Raw genomic sequence first — 11167 nt, forward strand, 5'->3', positions numbered from 1 at the left:
TTAAATATTTTTTTCCCTGAAATAAAATGCACAGTTGATAGATTATGAGAGTAATAAAATAATGAAATAAATTGAGAGACGGGGCGGAAATGGCCCCCGCCGGGGGGTGGGCCGGGGGAGCGCTGATTGGCTGCTTGATAGAGCTCCGCCCCCCGCGGCCCCTCCCACTCGGCCATGCTTTTCTCGGAGGATGCGCCATGAACCTCAAGGGAAAACTGTAATCCTTTTTTTTTCAGAAAAAAATCTAATGATAAACTCACTAGTAAATCTTATAAGAACCTTACAGCTTTTAGAAACAAAGAGATACCTGCTGGTATTACTGTTATTGTGCTAAGATTATTTTTTTTATGTACAAGCATGTTTATTTTTCATCGTTATGTGATTATCGCAAAAGAGTTCCATCTACCTGGAGCTAGTAGATCAACGGACTATTGTGAGGCTGAAGAATAAAGGGATGGGAAACAGGATTTTTGTAAAGTGGTTCAGAACAGTGGTCACTCAACATTGCTAAAGCCATTTTTAATAGAAATTTAAATGGGTGGGGATAAATAAAATCATATAAATAAGTCGTCGCCGTGTGGACATATCCACAGTTTGATAATGGCCTCAAAAGCCGAAACAGCTGTCACATTAAAAACTGTAAAAATAACAGAAATACTTGCAGAACTTAATAATTATTATAACATTATTAAATTTGATTTATTTTAAATTTATTTAAAAAAAATTTAATCACAGTGTGATTCTGAAAGTAACTTTTTCGCTTTGAGTCCTAACTGCTCCCAAGCGTCGTTTTTTTGTGACATCTCACGTGAGCGCCCCTGTCTGTACAGTAGTGTACAGTGTAAAGACTGAGGAATTATTTAGCCACCCGGTTGGGTAGCGTTGTGAGGCGAGTTAAGGTAGTGGCTGTAGTAAGTGATTTAAATTCGGGTCTTGAATAAGCTTGGATTGTATGAAGGAGGAAAAACAGATGCCTTTAGATCGTTCCACGTGTGAGCAGAACGACACAAAAAACTAGTATGAGAAACGATCCGTTCTCATAAAATCGACATAAACTGTGAATGGATGTTCGGCTCAGAATCAATGCTAATAGCTCCTTAAAGCAGGCTCCCTTGAAATATATGTATAACAGACTCAGTTTGTCTACATCGCATCTGTGCATTAGAGGTGGCAACCAATCTGATTGACAATGGATTGTCAATCAGATGGACCGCCTACCTTTGTACAGAATCATGTAGGTATATAAAAAACGGAGCTAGTCAGACTATGGGATCCCCAATAATTGAGGTAGTGAGGCTGGAGATAGATATTTGGGAGGGAAATAAGATAGGGAAGAGGAAGGTGGGGAAGTATCTGGATGTTCAGATCTGGTCACCAAAAACGGCTAAAGCCATTTCAAGCAAAATGTCGATTCTGAGTGGTGGTTTCTAACCAAGGCGATATTGAAACTTTGGAAAATACCGCATATAAGTATGGTTGCGGCACTTATACAATATAATATTATAAATTAGTTTATCGTGAAACAACAAAAAAAATATTAATTTTCTTCCGCTCGCCGGGATTTGAAGCCGCGATCTCAGTTTTTTCGTGTTTACTTTCTATATATCTTAAATAAATTTCCTACTTTTCCTGCTAGTGATATTGACTTTTCATACAATTTTGTAACTATTAATATGTACACCAAAAAATCATCTTACATTCTTGCCACGGGTCCTGCGATTCAACGATTCTAGTTTTGTAAATATTTCAACTGACGTCTCTTCAAACAACAAATTGTTCAAATTCATTCATTTTTCTTGAATGAGAAATTTTGTAACCACAACCAAAATAATCTATTCTATTTGTATATATATTTTTTACTTTATGTTTAACGTTTCGGTTGAGACAATTTAATGAACTCTATAACTTTTGCTTTGAATTTAAGTGTCATCAAAGTAGGTACCTACAATATAATATTATTAAAAAAATATATATTTGTATCACCATTCACAAAATTAAAATACAAGGAGCTCAAAAACGTCAAAGGGTAATTTGTGTTGATTTCTACAGTGGCGCTAATGTCACAATAATACATAAAAATATACAAAATAATAATTAACTTCAAATTTTGAACATGCCAAGAAGAACAAAATATTGGGAGCACATAAATATGATTGGGTATTTCCATTTGATTAATATCGTTTACTTTTTTCGCTGAGGGTTCAGAAATTCAAGGAGAGATAATTTATTTATATAACTATTTATCAAATTTTACAAAGTTAAATGCAACTGCTTGTAGTTGAAATTGAAACCATACAAGGGAAAACGCAATACAATATTGTATAACTAGCGACATATAATAGTACTTCGTTTGCCGAAACTTTTTCAGCTAAAGAATATAGTATAATAAAAAAGGGTTTAATTTTTAAAAGGAAAACAAAACCATACTGCTTTAAAATCTGGTTTACTAGTAGATTTAAAAATGCCATTAAAAGCAAACGGATGAAAAATTGCAAGAACAAGAAATTTAAAAAAGTTCAACAATGTACTAATAACTACTATAAATTAAAATAATTTTGTATCTAGTGTAAGGGCGTAGTATTCGGTCAATCTCGGTGAAATTCCAGAGATTCCCTTGCATCAAACATTCTACATACTATCTTTACCATCGATATAAAATCGCGGCGCACAAAAATGGTATTGTTACGATAATAGACTGAGACTGTAAGTTATTGGATTTCACCGCCAGGGGGATTGTGTTGTTTTTTTTTATTAAGTATTTTGTGCTGATTCTATAACGCACAACATGGGAAAATCGGTTTGCTCTTTTACCGTATTTTTCAGTCACGTGGATTTTAAAAGTGGAATAAGGAAGTTGAGTCCATTTTTTTTATTTTTTTTATCAATGTTCGCATTCAAACTTAAATACTGGTATTTTTTTTTTTTTTTTAAAGTTTGTTTTCATAGTTAAATTAATTCTCAAAGTTTAAATTTTATTAAGCCCGCCAAAACGAGCGGAATCCGAGCGGTAACAGGCGGGGTGTAGTGTGACGTCATTAGAACTGTGAAAACCACGTCGCTTAAGCATTATGTATGGAAAAAAATTTAATTCTTCAACAAGGAATTCCAGTAATTTTTTTACCAATGTTAACCGTATATTATAATTGATGTTATTAAAAAAAAAAGAAAATTGATTAAGATTTCATAGTTAAATTAATATTTTAAGTTAGAATATTTGCTTTTCACGCCCGATACGGTACTTGTACGGTATCGCCGTCGCTACTTGTTGACGTTCCCCGCGCGAATTCAGGACCACCGCGCAGAAAAGTAAAGACCAAAAGTAAAATAACGGTTTACAGCCCAGTTCACTGTGAGACTTTTCTGAGCGGCCGGCGGCCTGAAGTGTATCACATGCTTTGTGACATGTATAATAATAAAAACATCTAAGTTATGCAATAAACAACATATTATTATAAAGCACTATACGAATATGTATCTTTAGAAATCCATTTCATATAATAATAATAACAAATACGTACATATATTTGACAAACCCAAATAAACCTTTGGCCTATACACCTCTCTCGTCTAAATCGACCATCTCTCATGTAATAGAAAGAGATGCACCATAGGTGTTCCGTTGTACGTACAAGTCACGACACATGTGACGACAGAATTCTTTCGACCAATCGTGGAGCGTATACAGTATATTGCTATTGAATGCTTTTTCAAGAACGAACTAATTGTAAAAATAATAATATAGAAATATAATTATATATTTAGAATCGATATTTTTTGATCTACATGAACATATTTTTTATAAGTCAAAATATTTTTCACTCAACTTCCTTATTATCATTTTGCGCTGTTAATAATGTGCTAATATTGCAAGTTTGGCTTATTTTCTCGTATATTTAATGGGAGTTTACTGCACAAACGCAAGCGTATAGGAAATCGCCACTGGTTATTTTTTTTGAACATATTTTGTTCGCTGTCAGATATTATTTTTTAAATATCACAAAACGAGTTAATTAAAAATTAATTAACAATTGTATTTTTCCCGTACTAACACGGTGTGATTGTATCAAACCCAATTGGGCGTAAATGAATGAAAAAATAAGGTAATATTTTCGCCGTGAACCAATCTTCATCTTTATAATATGCTCGAAACGGATCCTTTTTAGGGATGGCAGGCGTTAAGATTTAAGATTCGATATTTCACGGCTTTTGTTGCGGTGAGGTAGCGTGATCCTATCCGCGCCATTGTTGCCTGAGCGGTGAAATGCCATAAACAAACATCATTACAATGCCAAGTGATTCCCTCATTGTGATCGTGGCCGTATAAAAAACCGGATAAAAAAGGGGCCGGACCTAATATGCGTTTATAAGTGTTATTCTTTTGGGAGTCGATGGTTTAAAGGGTGTTTTATGAGGTATTGGTTGAGTGGAGTGGATTGCTTTATTTGATTTTATTATGTGTCCTTATTATTATTGGTACCTTCCTAATATAAATGGTATCTTAAATTTAGTAGTAGGTACAAACGGGAAACTGATAAATCTGCATCACATAGACAATCTAAATACTACGTTTTTCGATCTGAGCGTTTTCGTTTTATTTTTACATTTTTTCGGTAGAGGAAGGGTTAAAAAAAACTTTTGAAGCCTAAGCTTGATCCAATTTCGAATTCAATTTACCCGAAAACCAGAGCTGAATTGAACGGCAACGGTAACAGCAACAGCAACAGAACAGCCATAATGGCAACAAAATAATTTTTGAGGTCTACGCTTCGACGAATTTTAAAATACAATAAACACCTGATAGTAACCACCTAGCCACTGATTTTATTTCAATTTAATTTAAAAAATTCAAAATACAAACTCTTTTTACTCAACGCGAAAGCTACAATTAAAAAAACTTATACCACAAAATCCACTCCAAATGTTGTAAAGATTCACAACTTTCTCGATTGTAGCTTTAGTTTCCGGACACCATATAGGTATTTTTTATTAAAAATGTGTAGTACTTACTGTCAATTATCTTGGAGGCTTTTGAGCGCACTTAGGAAGAAACACAAGCAACTACCGAAAATAAAAGAGAAATCTTTAGATGTAGAGTACATATATATAGTGTTACTTGTTAAAATAAAAATAAACTTCCCCGTGATTCGAATAACCTGATTTTTCTTTAACTGGCATCACCGAAGTTTAAACGGAAAATTATTATGCGATGGTGGAGAACTTATTAAACAGAGGAATAAAACCCAGTATCCAACGCATTTTCCACTCAGATACTAATCGTTTAATATGTGGAATATTGTAGTAACAGTTGCTTTGCCTTGCGAGAGTATTTGCAAATGCTTGTGATGCGAATGCCAGACGATCTGGTTAGAGAAAAAAACCTTACAATATATTAAATTAATTTTTAAAAGCTTTAAACTCAACCATTATCTATTTCATTGATATTATAGTTTAATTGTAGCATCTAAACATATCTAAATAGTCCAAAATTCGCAAACTGTAGTTACATCAGGGCTCAGCGATCTACTCCGGCAGTAGAACTTGACATTGCACAATCATTTATAATTTATAAGCCTTTTGGGATTTAACTTTGGACAAATGACTTCCTCAATGTCTCCAGTCTTACCAACCATCCGAAATTGTGTGATATATATACAGTGAAAAATAAAAATACATCTCTGGGTGGCCCGCGGCTTTTGCTTGGCCTTCCCCACTACGCGGCAAAACCCACCTTAAAGAAGACTCTATTGTTCTAAAAGCCGGGATAATTATTACTGGTCCCCAACTGTAGGCAGCTCCGACCGCGAGATTGCGAGTCATCCAGAGTCGTGGATTCGAGATTCGAAATTAGATATTCGAGATTCGAAACATCTCGCAACTAGCCACACCCCTCCGGTCTTAAAGCCAGATTACCAGATACAAATTGGCGTGGGAACACGTCATCCGTATTCAGAATATCATTCGAATGTTATGTTTTTCTATTCATTCCGATTTGTGTGCCTAGGGGATGACGATGCAACATTACAGCGAGATTTTTAATGAAGTCCGGACTCTTGTGGAAAATGACGTACCTACTTTTAGAGGATTGTTCTAAGGCGTAGCGATAAAATGTTAAATAATCCAAAGTCAACATTTTTAGTGTGAAAAAATAGGGCTTACCTGTATCTCATTTTACCTACGCCATTGTGTATATTAAATGTAAATTAACCTAACATTATTTGAATTATGAGGCAATGTATGAATGTGAATGAAGCAAGGAGCGTGAGCCAATAAAGGGCTGTTAGCTATCGTTATAATTATTTTGTTAATAAAATAAATCTAAATAGGCTAATGTTTGCAACGTTAGTAACGATTAACGAATACCTTGAAACCATTACCTTCATAGAAAGAACTACACAATTTTTTTAGATTAATTATGTAAATAAATATTTTGTACTAGAATTTTTGTCCACTTTCATTTAAGGTGATGCCATACGTAGTAATGCAAAATCATGTGTTTTTGGTTTGAAAATTTGGTCGAATAGAAATGTTTCAGATGCTTTAATTAAATACTGCAAGTAGAATACATCTTGGCCTTTGAAATAATCGAGTATTTTTTAGATAAATTTTTTTATAAGCCCAGAAAAAAATAGTGTAAAGGCCTATGAAAACTGCTTTAAAGTTCAAAATCTCTTACTTACGAACCCAATTTCGGTTATGATTTTTATTGTATAATGTGGCAAATGAAGTTATTTATAAAATTATCGAAAAAAAATATATATTTATGCCTGAAAATCCACAAAATAAAATAAAAGGCACTTTTTGACCATGTTTTTTTCTCGCATAAAAAAACAGGCGGATGGTGTTAAGCGGGAATTTAAACCTTATCGCCATCTACGTAAGGGTTGTTATTGATAGCGGCTCAATTTAAAATACTACATGACGTAGTGCATCGCCTTAATACTAGCTTAAAATTATCACGTGAAAAATCACGGGATAATTTTAATTATTGACAAATCAGTTCCAAATTCGAAAATGATAACTAAATAATTATTGTTATCGTACCTTATCGTTTGTCTGAATTTTTAGCACAATCTGTTCCAATTTTAAAAATGACACTCAAATTCAAAGCAATTCTGAGTTCATTTAACTAGAGCTACACAGACAGATACAAAAATCAAAACTAGTATTTTTCATGATAACTACAAGTATAATATTTGTCTCATATCAAATGATCCAACAGAACTAGTGAGTAGTGAAACGGTCAATTTTTTGAGTTACGATGACAGTGGGATATTTTCACAAACAATAATCACGGTTAAAAATGTATCGAAGATTTAAAGTTTATTTTTTTTTTAATTCTGGTCCTTGTACCGGTGTGACGTCAACAACGCCATATTCATGAACACAAATGAATGAGTCGTGATTTTAATATTTTCATTGATTTAAAAAAAACCGCAAATTCGGAAACGGTTCCAACTGGCTACAACTTCATTATGACAGAAAATGTCACTAGCTGGGAAAATGGCTGTCATCAACGTTTGCCCGGCGTGACATCGACTCCGCCGAATTCATTAATTAAAACGGGCATATGTCGTTTTGTTCGTAAATCGAAAATGGAACATTAATTGGTATAGAAAATTTAGTTGTCAGCATAACAATAAAATAAAAATTTAGTTGTCAACATAACAATAAAATAAAAATTCTTTATTTTTTTCCTTATTTTTCAATATTAAAAAATTGTGAAAATATCTTATTAATTTTTTTTACTGATAAATGTCCACTTAGCACTTATTATATTATAACCAAAGTTCATCAAATCATATTATGCAGAAGAAATTAACATTCTGTGCTTGTATTCATTCAAAAAATAATAATAAAACAATAGACCGGTCGGTGGAGTTGACATCGAGTTTGGGTCCCATCCAGGCGTAGCGTGTTCAATTCCTCGGCTGGCTAAGTCCTCCATCACAACACACAAGCAATATTTTCCGCTTACTGTGGTGGTAGTAGGATATTTTCAAGTATTGTCAGGTTATTTGTAACCCGAGAACTTCATTCTTTGAGTACCACTAAAATAATAAATTATAGCACATTTTTAAAGCAATGATATTATCGAATACTTGTATCACTTATAATGTTTTCAAATATGGGAATGATTGATAAGATTAAGAACCGGTTGTTTCAGAAAATTTGAACAATTCATCAAATTTCACAGTTCATTTTCAAGGACTGTGAAAGTTTTATTCAAGTTCTATTATTATTTCAGTTTTGTAAAGCATCTGGCCCATATTGATATAATAACCGAAATTCAATAGGACTTTCACAGAACTTTGAAATTTGATGAATTGTTCAAATTCTCCGAAACAACCCGTCCTTAATGTTCGTAGTAAAATTTTCTTCTCGCAAAGGAACCATTTAAAAACAAACAAATCATTTTTAAAAATCACTCAATTTGTGATGATCAAGCCAATCATCGAATTCATCAAATTCCATATGACAAGCCAATACATCGCGATTTTCCTGCCGCTGAAAGCTCTATTTCAACCTCTCAATCTGTTACATGCATCGTTTATGAGAAAAAGGGACATGTTACAAAGGAGCTATCAGCATTATGCCTCGACTCCTTGATCTTTGCGGTAATAAATTAAAAATCTAATAATTCATAAAGCATGATTTGCAAATTCCTTGCAACCCTTCACAAGCCGATAAAAAATAATTAATCGTGTAAATATGCGGCCGGAGATTCGGGGGGTTAAGACAATCGGACCCCGGTTGGCCCCCCCTGCAGCTCACGGGTGGCGCGCTGTCTGCTAGGCCCGCGGCCCGGGGCGGTGGCAGGAATGAGGGGAGAAGGGCAAGGGTTAGAGGAGGGTCAGGTGGGGAGAGCAAAGCAGCCGCCCTGTCTGCCGAAACGTACTCATTCCGTCGTCCGACTTGCGCTCTAATATTCCAATAATATTAATAATAAAGACATTTGAATATTACAGTGACGTCATCAACGCCTGCGTTCACCAACCAGATCTAACGCCAAGTAAAAGATTGTAAAAATGCATAATAGACCTCAAGTTTTATTTTCCGAGTACCAACTGTACCCAATCTGTTGCAAGTGAGACCATGGTATCCTCAATTGTGTTATGTTGTAATACTGAAGGCTGAAGGAGGAGGAAGGAGATGGGGAATAGAAAGACCTAGAGAAGTACCTGTCTATTCAGATATGGTCACCAAACACGGCAAAAGCCATTTCAAACAAAGTGTCGACTGAAAGTATCTACCATTCCACAAAATATAGTAAAAAAAATTTCCTTCAGTGCCTATGTCATGTTTTGGGATGCTGTGTGGAGTTTCTATACCCGTCTTAACCATTTCCCATTTCAACTTCAAGCCTTTCCTCAAATTAGGAATGCCATTTTCCGTCCCACTTATCACTCATAAAAGTGCTAAAAATTCGTAGTTTTAATTTACCTTTAAATTTCTTAATTGACTTTTCTCCGTAGGTGGCCAAAAAAAAAAGTGGGTGTGTCAAGCCTACGCAAGACAGAAGTGAAACTTCTAGTTTCAGCTGATGCTTGGCGTGGCGCAGTTCGCTGGTGTCTGAGATAGAGGAAAGAAGAGAAGAGAGAGAACGTTCGTGAGCGGCTCCCCCACCTCAACAAGGTTTCACTTCAAAAATGCCACAGCCGAGAATCGAACCTCGCTTAACTGATTGAAAGCCAACCACGCTGAGCACCAACTGTAAGCAAAGCCGCATAAATTGATTATATTATGTAGGTTCTGAAAATATGAGAGCTTGTTATGTTTTATAATGTTACCTACATCACACCCAAAATATAATATATTTTTAAAAATAATGTACAATGTACAGAAATAGAATCCCACACAAGATCGCGTAGTGCGCTCTAGCGAACGGATATTTTATCAGAGGGAGATAGTTTTAATTTTTTTTTCTGTAAATTATTACATATTATCAAAATAAATAAATTAATTAAATAAATGTAATACAATTATCATAATATACGGATTAGATAATAATTTTAATCCAACACAATAACGCAAAGCGCGCTCTAGCGGAGTAATGTTTTATCACAGTGAGATAAGTGTTTTTATTATTTTGCAATATTATTTTCTTTTAAAAAATGTTCTGACCTACTAAAAAATAAGATATTGAATGAAAAAGGCGTTAAAAACAAAAAAATAATGTGCGATGGCCGAGAATCGAACTCGGATCAACTGCTTGGAAGGCATCTATGCTGACCATTACACCACCAACGCCAGTTGTCGGGATGAGCTAAGAAGCATTTATATGTTACTTCAAAACTTTGACTAGATCAAATGAACTTTAATCGGTGGTGGGGGTACCCGCATTTTCGTTTCGGTCATGAGTCGGTTTTACTCCGGTCCTCGAAATTGCATGACGCGCGTAAAGAAGTTTCACTTCAAAAACGGTATTTTATCTCTGGCAACTCTAATATAATGTGCAAGTACTTGTGTCGATCTGTACCTAAAATGCGATGTGTAAATATACTTTTGATAAAAAAATATAATATTAGGAAATGGGTAACGGAATGATCATAAAATAGCACTACCACTAACGCAACACTCATTTGCCGCTTTGTGTGCGTGACGTTTTAAAAATAGAACGCCAGAAGTCGTGGGATAGGGAGGGAAGCGAGAAGGGCAAGAGATGGGTAGATACTCCGATGAGGTAGGTACCCACTTGGGATGATCACCATTAATAAACCTGGCCCATCGGCCTGCGAGACCTTTCGGCGTTTCCAAGACGAAAACAAATAAACGAAAGAATAATAATAAAAAACAACATGCCCCGGAATCCCTTGCGTTGCATTGTTTTTCGTTACTAAGTAGTCCCTTTGAGGGTACAAGCCGATTACGACCTGCTTTTATACGTCTCTATCAGATTAACTCTACCCATTAACTGAGGATATTATTTCATAATTAGTCATACGAATTTTATGTCCTTTTAGATGATTAGATGTAGGTATCAATGAATTTATTTTTTAAATTTTAATGTATAAAGTTAAATATTTTATCAAATTGTCCATTACCTAATATTCAAATTTATAAAAATGATTGCAAGAAATCAATCTAATTTTTTTTAATCTGTGCCACACCAACCGTGCTATATACATAGAAATAAAATCGTAAATGTTCGTTTGTTTAAAATAATAAA

Source organism: Hesperophylax consimilis, chromosome 9 (genome assembly GCF_061612785.1).
Source record: "Hesperophylax consimilis isolate HC1 chromosome 9, BYU_Hcon_1.0, whole genome shotgun sequence".
NCBI classification, from domain to species: domain Eukaryota; kingdom Metazoa; phylum Arthropoda; class Insecta; order Trichoptera; family Limnephilidae; genus Hesperophylax; species Hesperophylax consimilis.